Source organism: Silene latifolia, chromosome 2 (genome assembly GCF_048544455.1).
Source record: "Silene latifolia isolate original U9 population chromosome 2, ASM4854445v1, whole genome shotgun sequence".
In the NCBI taxonomy this organism is placed as follows: Eukaryota; Viridiplantae; Streptophyta; class Magnoliopsida; order Caryophyllales; family Caryophyllaceae; genus Silene; species Silene latifolia.
In genome coordinates, this window is record NC_133527.1 from 43,126,119 (window position 1) to 43,138,514 (window position 12,396).

Sequence of the window (12,396 nt, forward strand, 5' to 3'; positions counted from 1 at the left end):
TGATCCTTGCGTCGAGGGTAAGACCTATATACCGTTTTTATAGCATTTTATTAAAGTTGGTTAAACCCTAATATTGGGATTTGGGGGTTTTTGTTGTTTTGTATGATTGGTAGTGATAATATGTTTGTATATTAGGAGGAGGATTCGTAGAGGAAGCGTTTTGATATCAGCTGTGAGATCGTCTGATTGTGTTGTGCTTTCCAGGTAGGGTTTCCCTACTCAGTATTAATTACATAATGTGTGGTGATTGTGCTGTAGTTAGTGATTGTTGATTGATTCAGACGGTTGTTGATGTTGTATTGTGATTGCTGATTGTTTGTCTCTGGTTCTCGAGATGCGTTCTCGGCTGAGTGGAGTCACTTGCGGGAGTGGCTTCACGCCCTAGTTTCGCCCTTCGTGGAACCCGCCACGGAAGGGGATGTGCACATTAATGGGACAGGGTTATCGCTCAGTATGATGAGCGGGGATTTGGTGGGTACGGCTGCGGTCCCCCACGGGCAGGGCTGGTCCAGTGGACAGTCGGTGATGGAGATTGATTGGTGTGGGTGATTGTGTGTGACTTTTGAGCTGTGTTGTTTACTGTACTATTGATTATATAATTTGTGTGATTAGTACTGACCCCGGTTAATGTTTTAAAAATTGTGGCGATCCATTCGGGGATGGTGAGCAGTTATTGAGCAGGTATGAGTCGAGTTACTGGGATAGCTGGGATGTGCCACGATCTGATGATAGAAGTCTTCCGCTGTAGCTAGTAGTTTAATAAACATTTCAGTTAGCTGATTAGACAGTTGGTTTGAGACATGTATTCGTATTTTGGTTTGGTTTTTGGATTGTAAAATTTCACTAAAGTATTTCTATTTAAACGTTGTTTCATTATTGTTTATTTGATTATCATTGCCTCGGGTAACCGAGATGGTAGTATCCTTATACCTGGGTGGTCCTGGTACGGCACTTGGAGTATGGGGGTGTTACAAAATGATATCAGAGAGACGATCCTGAAACCTGTAACCAATGAACCTAATGAATATAGGGAGTCAATTAAATTGAACCCGGGGTAAAGGTTGTAGGAGCTAATGCAAAGGTTTGGGAGACGTCCTAAAGTCGCAAAATCGCCCTACAATTTTGAACCGGCCACATGGGGGGTGTATGTCAAGGTCGTATGTGTTGTTTGTTAGCTTGTGTGTGGATGTGATGAAGTACGTTGTAATTGTTGGATGTTTGGAGTATGAGGTTGAGTTGTGAATGAAAGGTTGATGACGTATATAGTACTGTTATTTGAACATGAAGCATGTTGGATGTTTACTATGTGGCGTTTGATAACATGATATAATTGTTTTGTTGATCGTATAAAAAGATTGGTAGAATCGCATGCTTAACTATAGTATAATGTTGAGTTTATAAAGTTGCATAAAATATGTTGCGAGATGATATAGCATGCGGGTAGCGTATTCGAGTTAGCATGACTCGATCGAGTGGGTCTGACTCGATCGAGTGGGTATTTGACGTTTTTGCAACCAGAATCGAGTTTTTGGGCACTCGATCGAGTACCTCGGGCACTCGATTGAGTAGGGGGTCACTCGATCGAGTAGCCTGGCTACTCGGTCGAGTATGTTAGAGATCAGAAGGTCTGTTTGGGGTCTGATATCGAGGCACTCGATCGAGTATGGTGGGCACTCGATCGAGTAGCCTCTTACTCGATCGAGTAGGGCCAGACACTCGATCGAGTGTGTTCTGGGCAGTCCGCTTTCGTGCTTTGAGGTTTTAGTGCGTATGTTTATGTCTACCCTTTCTTATATAGTTTCAAGATGCCGCCCAAGAGAAACGCTTATTATGCGAGAGCTGAGACCATGAACATAGATGATGTCGTTAAGATGTTGGAGCATCAAGATGCTCTTACTGAGGCTTTAAAGAAAGTGGGAAAGGAAAAGGAGGTTGATCACTCTAAGATCAGTCTCTACATGGCGAAGTTCAACCCAAAAGAGTACACGGGAACTGGGGAACCAAACCTTCTTGACAACTGGCGTCGTGAGATGAAGAACATACTAGACCCGATTCACTGTCCTGATGAGATTAGAGTAGAACAAGATGTGTTCTACCTGAGGCAAGCAGCTGGCAAGTGGTGGGATACGGTGAAGGTGAGTGCTAGGGAGATGTATGCGAACCAGGGATTACCTGTTATACCTTGGGAAGAGTTTCGGAGGGCTATGAGGAAAGAGTTTGTACCGGAGCATGTGAGGAGTAAGCTGAGGGAGGAGTTTAATGGGTTTAAGATGACATCTGATATGTCAGTTGCTGAGTACTACAAGCAGTTTAATGAGAAGTCTAGGTATGCTGAGGATATGGGGTTGAGTGAGGAGAACCTGGCGCTGAGGTTTGAGAGAGGGTTGACACCCAAGATGTAACACCCCCATACTCCAAGTGCCTTACCAGGACCACTCAGGTATGAAGACATTACCATCTCGGTTACCCGAGGCAATGATAATCAAACAACAATAAAGAAACAACATTTATTATAAATAGTTTAACGAATAGTTACAATCCATGAAACCAACTAAAAGTGCGATACATTATTCTCAAATGACTGTCTAACTGAAAAGTAAATAAACTAAGGCTACAGCGGAAGACTCCTATCGTCATGTCGTGGCATCCCAGCTATCCCAGTACTCATCTCAATACCTGCTCAATATCTGCTCACCATCCCCGAATGGATCACCGCAGGTTTACAAAACAACACCGGGGTCAGTACTAATCACACAATCAATATAGATAACAATAATAAGATAAACAGACAGCTGAACTGTCACACACACACACACACCAACTCCCATCATCTCAATACTGACTGTCCACTGGACCAGCCCTGCCAGTGGGGGACCGCAGCCGTTCCCACCTAAGCCCCGCTCATTATACCGAGCGATAACCCTGTCCCATTAATGTGCACATCCCCTTCCGTGGCGGGTTCCACGAAGGGCGAAACTAGGGCGTGAAGTCACTCCCGCAAGTGACCCCACTCAGCCGAGAACGCATCTCGAGAACCGTCAACAGCAATCACAACCACAAACACAGTACAATCATCATATCAAACAACTAACTACAGCACATCACCAATATCCCATTATGAGACTAATACTGAGTAGGAAATCCTATCTGGAAAGCACAACAAGCAGACGGTATCTACAGCTGTATCAAAACGCCTCTTCTACGAATCCTCCTCCTATCACATAACACATAGAGACTACACATCACATACTACACACAAAACCCCCAATCCCTAAATTAGGGTTTAACCAATCTTAACAAAGCATTATAAAAATTATGTTAAAAGCTTACCCTTGACGCAAGGAACTCAACGATACGAATTACGACAAGAACTGACCGTCTGAACTTCGGAAATTGCTAAGAATGCGATTAGGAAGATGAAGTGGCTGCTTTCTCTCTTAAACAGGGTTTTAGGTTTTGTAAAAGTGATTTAAAACAATGACGATTATGTTTAAATACGTTAATCGCATAATTAACAAAACCCGAGAAAACTCCCCGTAAAACCGGACACACGATCGAGTACCCAAGGTACTCGATCGAGTACCCCCTTACTCGATCGAGTACCCCAGCTACTCGATCGAGTACCCAACAGGTCAGAAACTATTTTATTTCGCAACTTACCCTTACTCGACAGAGTAAGGGCTACTCGATAGATTACCCCAAGACATATAAATACGGAGTATTACAGTCTTCCCTCCTTAAAAGGAACTTCGTCCCCGAAGTTCAAACCACTACCAAACAAAGGTACTCCCACAACATTCCCGACTCAAAAGCCAAACAAAATTTTAACATAACATAAAACATGATACTAACCCAACTCATCCCGACAAACATACCGACACTACCTATAAAAGGTGTATAAAACTCTTAAAACTACTCGCGATCATCTCCTACCCTCCTAAAAGAAACAAGGTTACGTCCCCGTAACCATACATACCTGATCAAAAAGGAAAGGGTAACGCTCTTTCATGATATCCTCTGCCTCCCATGTAGCTTCCTCAGTCTCGTGGTTAGACCAGAGGATCTTAAGCAAAACTGTCTCACCACTCCTAGTCTTCCTAACCTTTCGGTCTAGAATCTGCTTAGGCACCTCCAGATATGATAAAGACTCATCTAGCTCTAAGCTCTCCGCCTCCAACACATGTGACGGGTCACTCACATACTTCCGCAGCTGTGATACATGAAACACATTATGCACTCTCTCCAACGCAGCTGGTAAAGCCAAACGATAAGCAACTTCCCCAACTCGCTCTAAGATCTCATAAGGCCCTATAAACTTCTGACTTAACTTGCCTTTCTTCCCAAATCTCATAACCCACGCATCGGAGACACTTTCAGAAGAACCTTGTCCCCAACTTGAAACTCTATGTCCCGACGATGTAGATCTGCATAACTCTTTTGTCGATCCCGGGTCGCTCTCATCCGTTCCCCGATCATCTTAACTGTTCCACCATCTCATGCACCATCTCTGGTCCTAAAACCCTTTGCCTCAAAGACTATCGTCCCAACAGATTGGACTCCTACATCTCCTCCCATACAAAGCCTCAAACGGTGCCATATCAATACCGGTGTGATAGTGTTGTTGTAAGAAAACTCTATCAAGTCCAACCTCTGCTCCCGGCTACCACCAAAATCCATCACACAAGCTCGCAACATATCCGCAAGAGTCTTGATTGTTCTCTCTGCCGCCCGTCTGTCGCAGGATGAAATCTTTGTACTCATCTTCAAAGTTGTTCCCAACGATTCCTGCAACTCCTTCCAAAACCTCGATATAAACCTCGCATCTCTGTCAGACACTATGTCCTTAGGGACTCCATGTAACTTAAGCACGTTCTTTCGATAGGCCATAGCCAGTTGTGCCTTAGTCCATGTATCTTTCATTGGAACAAAGTGAGCTGACTTGGTCAGACGATCCACTATCACCCAAATCATGTTGTTACCTTGTTGACTCTTAGGCAAACCCACAATGAAATCCATGGAAATGGATTCCCACTTCCATTCAGGCACCTCTAAAGACTGAATCTTACCTTGTGGTCTTCTCTGTTCCCCTTTAACTCTTTGGCATGTCAAACAACGGGACACAAACTCAGCTGTCTCTTTCTTCATCCCAGGCCACCAAAACGTTTTCTTCAAATCCTTGTATAGCTTGTCTCCACCTGGATGAACTGAATATGGTGTGCAATGCGCTTCTGTCATGATCGTCTTTTTCAACTCCTCATCATTAGGAACACACCACCTACCATCAAACCTCAAACTACCATCTGTATGAATAGAAAACCGGGACACTGTCCCTTTCTCTACTCCAGCTCTCCACTCCACTATCTTAGGATCCAAAGCCTGTTTATCCCGAATATCATCATAAAACTCAAGTTGTACTGTCATATCGCCCATGGCATCTCCTTTCTGCATCATATGTAACCCAAAGCTCGCTACCTCATCCCTCCCTCATCAAAGATAGAGCCTACACAAGGAATGTACACTCTTCCTACTCAAAGCATCAGCTACAACGTTGGCCTTCCCTTCATGGTAGATGATTTCCATGTCGTAGTCGCCAATCAACTCCATCCACCTCCTCTGTCTCATGTTCAACTCCTTCTGCGTGAAGATGTACTTAAGACTCTTGTGATCAGAAAATACCTTAAAGATTGCTCCATAAAGGTAATGTCTCCAAATCTTGAGAGCAAACACCACTGCACCCAACTCCAGATCATGGGTAGGGTAGTTCTCCTCATAAGGCTTCAATTGCCTAGAAGCATAGGCAATCACTTTACCATTCTGCATCAACACACATCCTAACCTATTCTTCGAGGCATCCGTATAAACCTCAAAATTCTCGCTCCCTTTAGGCAATGCGAGGACAGGAGCTGTGGTCAAATGCTCCTTTAATGTTTGGAACGCCGTCTCACAACTCTCATCCCAACGAAACCTGTTCTCTTTCCTCATCAACGCTGTCATCGGTCTAGCTATCTTGGAGAAATCTTTGACGAACCGTCTGTAGTATCCAGCTAAACCCAAGAAACTCCTAACCTCAGCAACATTCTTCGGTGCTTCCCACTTTGTCACTGCCTCAATCTTCGCCGGATCCACAGCTACCCCATCTTTAGAGATTACATGCCCCAGAAAAGCAACTTTCTCTAACCAGAACTCACACTTGGACAGCTTAGCATACAACTCATGATCCCTCAAAGTCTGCAACACGATCCTCAGATGCTCCTCATGCTCCTCCTTAGTCTTAGAGTAGACTAAGATATCATCGATAAACACTACTACAAACTGGTCCAAGAACTGTCTGAAGATTCTATTCATCAAATCCATAAACACTGCCGGCGCATTAGACAACCCAAACGGCATCACCACATACTCATAATGGCCATACCTCGACGTGAAAGCTGTCTTTGGTATGTCCACCTCTCTAATCTTCACCTGATGGTACCCCGACCTCAAATCAATCTTAGAAAAGACTGTACCGCTCGGTGATCAAACAGGTCATCTATCCTTGGCAAAGGATACTTGTTCTTTATCGTCACACGGTTCACTCTCCCCGTAATCTATGCATAGCCTCAAACTCCCATCTTTCTTCTTTACGAAAAGAACTGGTGCTCCCCAAGGCGATACACTTGGTCTAATGTATCCCTTCTCCATCAAATCATCCAACTGCTTCCTAAGCTCCTCCATCTCCTTAGGACCCATACGGTACGGTGCCTTAGCGATTGGCCCCGTCCCTGTCTTCAACTCTACGGTGAAATCTATCTCCCTTTTCGGTGGCAACCCCGGAATCTCCTCTGGAAAAACATCTGCAAACTCTCCCACCACTGGTATCTCATCAACTGTCGGGCTCTCTATCCGGTCATCTCTCACATGACACAAGATCAACGGACATCCCTTCCTCAGATAAGACTTCAAGGTGACAGCTGCAAGCCTGCAATCAACTTAACTTTGGGTTTGACTAGAAACCCACGATAAGACAGACTAACACCCTTTGGACCTCGTAAGGATACTTTCTTTTGATGACAGTCTATCTTAGCTTTATACTTTCCTAACCAATCCATCCCAACTATCATCTCAAAACCATTAAAAGGAAACTCTAGCAAGTCTACAGGGAAATCAACTTGCCCAACTATCAAAGATACATCCCTAAACAACCTCCCACACGATACAGACTCACCCGAAGGTATGAAAACTTGCTCACTAACAGACTCATATACTCTCAAACCCAACTGTTTAACATGACTCGAAGACACAAACGACTGAGAAGCCCCCGAATCAAACAAAACAAACGTAGGAATACCGTTAACAAGGAAGTTACCGGTGATAACGTGCGCATCCTCCTCAGCTGCCTTCTTCTCCATCATGAACAACTTGCCACTGGTCTTCTGCCCACCTCCCCGGACAAGATCTTGGCTGATGCGGTCGGCTTAGCACCCGACCCTTGATTGTTGTTGTTGTTTGTCGGTGTCTTCTGATAAGAATTACCGCCGTTGCGGTTGCCTCCACTCTGGTAACTCTGACTTCCCCGGTTTGGCCATGATCCAGCCGGTCTGTTGCTCGCGAAGCTCTGTGCAGGTCTCTGAAAAGATCCCGGTGCACTCGTGCACTCATGTCTCTTGTGGCCTACACCACCACAACCAAAGCAGGTCACTCCCTAACTATTACTCACACTCCCACGGCCACGCCCAAAGGAAGCCCCAGCACTAAACCCAGACCCAGCAGAAAATCCCTTAGACTGATTGTGGTTGCCTTTCTTGTGATTCGATTGGCCACCACCCTCGCTCTCAGACTTCCTCTTCTCACCACCTGACCTCTCCTGAGCCATCTCCACCAACCTCTCAGCTCTTCCAGCCCTCTCATAAGCTTCCTTAACATCGGTAAGGATCCCCACGAGTAACTTATCCATAATCATGGTAGTCAACCCTCTTTCAAACCTCAATGCCAGGTTCTCCTCACTCAAACCCATATCCTCAGCATACCCGGACTTCTCATTGAACTGTCTGTAGTACTTGGCTACCGACATCTCAGCGGTCATCTTAAACTTATCAAACTCTTCCCTCAACTTACTCCTTACATGCTCCGGTACGAACTCCTTCCTCACGACCCCTACGAAACTCCTCCCAAGGTATAGCGGGTAAGCCTTGGTTGGTGTATATCTCCTTAGCACTCACCTTCACTGAATCCCACCACTTGCCCGCGCCTCCCTCGGGTAGAACGCACTGTTCCACTCTCATCTCATCAGACAATGAACCAAGTCTAAGATGTTCTCCATCTCTCTCAGCCAACTATCAAGAAGGTTAGGTTCCCCAACCCCCTTGTATTCCTTCGGGTTAAACCTCGCAATGTAGAGGCTGATTTTTGAATGATCAACCTCCTTCTCCTTACTCTTATCCTTGTCCTCATTCACTCTCTTCAGGGTCTCAGTAAGAGCATCCTGGTGCTCTAACATCTTAACGATGTCATCCACGGTCATAAGCTCAGCTCTCGCGTACAAAGCAGTTCTCTTGGGCGGCATCTTGAAACTATACATATATAAGAAAAGGGGTAGATATGAACATACGTACTAAACTTCAAAACACGAAGACGCGACCCCCAGAACCTACTCGATCGAGTTCCCAAACCCACTCGATCGAGTAACGGGCTACTCGATCGAGTGCCCCACGTACTCGATCGAGTACCCAAACTCCAAAACCAAACAGACCTTCTGATCTCTTACCTACTCGATCGAGTGACCCCCTACTCGATCGAGTACCCCTAGTTACTCGATCGAGTGCCCCAAAACTCGATTCTGGACTCAAACTCGCCAAAAACCCACCCGATCGAGTCAGTCTCACTCGATCGAGTAACACTAATTCGTAAAAGCTACCCGCATGTTACGTCATATGCTAACATGTTAAACTTTATAAATCACATATTATATCATAACGATCATGCTATTAATTGCCACGTTGTAAAACATTCAACATGCTATCATTTCATCAACAGTTTCTATATATCATCACTTTTCTTTCACTTCTCAACTTCCAACTTCGAACATCCAACAATCAACACATTCCATCAAATTTGTAAACAAGTTAACCAAACACACATACAACTCGACAAACACTTCCCCCATGTGACCGGTTCAAAGTTGTAGGGCGACCCCCGCGACTTTAGGACGTCTCCCAAGCCTTTGCACTAGCTCCTACAACTTTTACCCCGGGTTCATTTTAATTGACTCCCTATGTTCATTAAGTTCATTGGTTACAGGTTTCAGGATCGTCGCTCTGATACCATTTGTAACACCCCCATACTCCAAGTGCCTTACCAGGACCACTCAGGTATGAAGACATTACCATCTCGGTTACCCGAGGCAATGATAATCACACAACAATAAAGAAACAACATTTATTATAAATAGTTTAACGAATAGTTACAATCCATGAAACCAACTAAAAGTGCGATACATTATTCTCAAATGACTGTCTAATCGAAAAGTAAATAAACTAAGGCTACAAATGGAAGACTCCTATCGTCATGTCGTGGCATCCCGGCTATCCCAGTACTCATCTCAATACCTGCTCAATATCCGCTCACCATCCCCGAATGGATCACCGCAGGTTTACAAAACAACACCGGGTCAGTACTAATCACACAATCAATATAGATAACAATAATAAGATAAACAGATAAATTACCTGAATCACACACACACACACACACACCAACTCCCATCATCTCAATACCGATCGTCCTTTGGACCCACCACGCGATGGGGGACCGCGGCCGTTCCCACCTAAGCCCCGCTCATTATACCGAGCGATAACCCTGTCCCATTAATGTTCACATCCCCTTCCGTGGCGGGTTCCACGAAGGGCGAAACTAGGGCGTGAAGTCACTCCCGCAAGTGACCCCACTCAGCCGAGAACGCATCTCGAGAACCGTCAACAGCAATCACAACCACAAACACAGTACAATCATCATATCAAACAACTAACTACAGCACATCACCAATATCCCATTATGGGACTAATACTGAGTAGGAAATCCTACCTGGAAAGCACAACAAGCAGACGGTATCTACAGCTGTATCAAAACGCCTCTTCTACGAATCCTCCTCCTATCACATAACACATAGAGACTACACATCACATACTACACACAAGACCCCCAATCCCTAAATTAGGGTTTAACCAATCTTAACAAAGCTTTATAAAAATTATGTTAAAAGCTTACCCTTGACGCAAGGAACTCAACGATACGAATTACGACAAGAACTGACCGTCTGAACTCCGGGAATTGCTAAGAATGCGATTAGGAAGATGAAGTGGCTGCTTTCTCTCTTAAACAGGGTTTTAGGTTTTGTAAAAGTGATTTAAAACAATGACGATTATATTTAAATACGTTAAATCGCATAATTAACAAAACCCGAGAAAACTCCCCGTAAAACCGGACACTCGATCGAGTACCCAAGGTACTCGATCGAGTACCCCCTTACTCGATCGAGTACCCAACAGGTCAGAAACTATTTTATTTCGCAACTTACCCTTACTCGACAGAGTAAGGGCTACTCGATAGAGTACCCCAAGACATATAAATACGGAGTATTACACAAGATTATGGATAAGTTACCCGTGGGAGTCCTTACCGATGTTAAGGAAGCTTTTGAGAGGGCTGGGAGAGCTGAGAAATTGGTGGAGATGGCTCAAGAGAGAGTGAGTGAGAAAAGAAAGGCTGAGAGTGAGGGTGGTGGCCAATCTAGTCATAAGAAAGGCAACCACACCCAAGCTAGAGGGTTTTCTTCTGGGTTAGGATTCAGTGCTGGGGCTTCCTTTGGGCGTGGTCGTGTGAGTGGTAGCGGTAGTTGGAGGATGACCTGCTATGGCTGTGGCGGTGTAGGCCACAAGAGACATGAGTGCACGAGTGCACCGGGAGCTTTTCAGGGATCGGCTCGGGGGAGCTATTCTCAGGGACCTGCATAGAGTTATGCGAGTAAAAGACCGTCTGGGTCATGGTATAACCGGGGAAGTCAGAGCTATCAGGGTGGAGGTAACCGCAATGGCGGTAATTCTTATCAGAAACCAGCTACGAACAACAACAACAATCAGGGGTCGGGAGCTAAGCCGACCACATCAGCCAGTACTGCCCAAGGAGGTGGACAGAAGACCAGTGGAAAGCTGTTCATGATGGACAAGAAAGTAGCTGAAGATGATGCATATGTTATCACTGGTACTTTTCTTGTTAACCATATTCATACCTTTGTTTTGTTTGATTCGAGGGCGTCTCAGTCGTTTGTATCTTCGAGTCATGTTAAACGGTTGGGTTTGAGGGTATATGAGTATGTAAGTGAGAAAGTTTTTATACCTTCGGGTGAGTCTGTATCATGTGGGAGGTTGTTTAGAGATGTATCTATGATAGTTGGGCAAGTTGATCTACCTGTAGACTTGCTAGAGTTTCCTTTTGACGGTTTTGAGATGATAGTCGGGATGGACTGGTTAGGAAAGTACAAAGCTAAGATAGACTGTCATCAAAAGAAAGTATCTTTGAGAGGGCCTAGGGGTGTTAGTGTGTCTTATCGTGGGTTTCTAGTCAAACCCAAAGTTAAGTTGATTGCAGCTGTCACCTTGAAGTCTTATCTGAGGAAGGGATGTCCTTTGATCTTGTACCATGTGAGAGATGACCGGATAGAGAGTCCGACAGTTGATTAGATACCAGTGGTGGGAGAGTATGCAGATGTTTTTCCACAGGAGATTCCGGGGTTACCGCCAAAGAGGGAGATAGATTTCACCGTTGAGTTGAAACCGGGGACGGGGCCAATCTCTAAAGCACCGTACCAGATGAGTCCTAAAGAGATGGAGGAGCTCAGGAAATAGTTAGATGATCTGATAGAGAAGGGATACATTAGACCTTGTGTATCGCCGTGGGGAGCACCAGTTCTTTTCGTGAAGAAGAAAGATGAGAGTTTGAGGTTGTGCATAGATTACAGAGAGCTGAACCGAGTGACAGTGAAGAACAAGTATCCTTTGCTAAGGATAGATGACCTGTTTGATCAGTTGAGTGGTGCATCAGTCTTTTCTAAGATTGATTTGAGGTCGGGGTACCATCAAGTGAAGATTAGAGAGGTGGACATACCGAAGACAGCTTTCACGTCGAGGTATGGCCATTACGAGTATGTGGTGATGCCGTTTGGGTTATCTAATGCACCGGCTGTGTTTATGGACTTGATGAACATAATCTTCAGACAGTTTTTGGACAAGTTTGTGGTGGTGTTTATCGATGACATTTTAGTCTACTCTAAGACTAAGGAGGAGCATGAGGAGCATCTGAGGATTGTGTTGCAGACTTTGAGGGAGCATGAGTTGTATGCTAAGCTGTCCAAGTGTGAGTTAT

General features: G+C 44.9%; 1 long non-coding RNA gene across 1 annotated transcript; it reads right to left on the reverse strand.

Moving 5' to 3' along the window:
• Positions 1-2,482: 2,482 nt before the first annotated feature.
• On the reverse strand, positions 2,483-10,152 carry LOC141629450 (uncharacterized). Its single transcript, XR_012537285.1, has 2 exons — positions 10,060-10,152; positions 2,483-2,687 (listed from the first exon to the last, which is right to left on the reverse strand). It is a non-coding gene; the product is annotated as an uncharacterized LOC141629450 (long non-coding RNA).
• Positions 10,153-12,396: the final 2,244 nt, after the last annotated feature.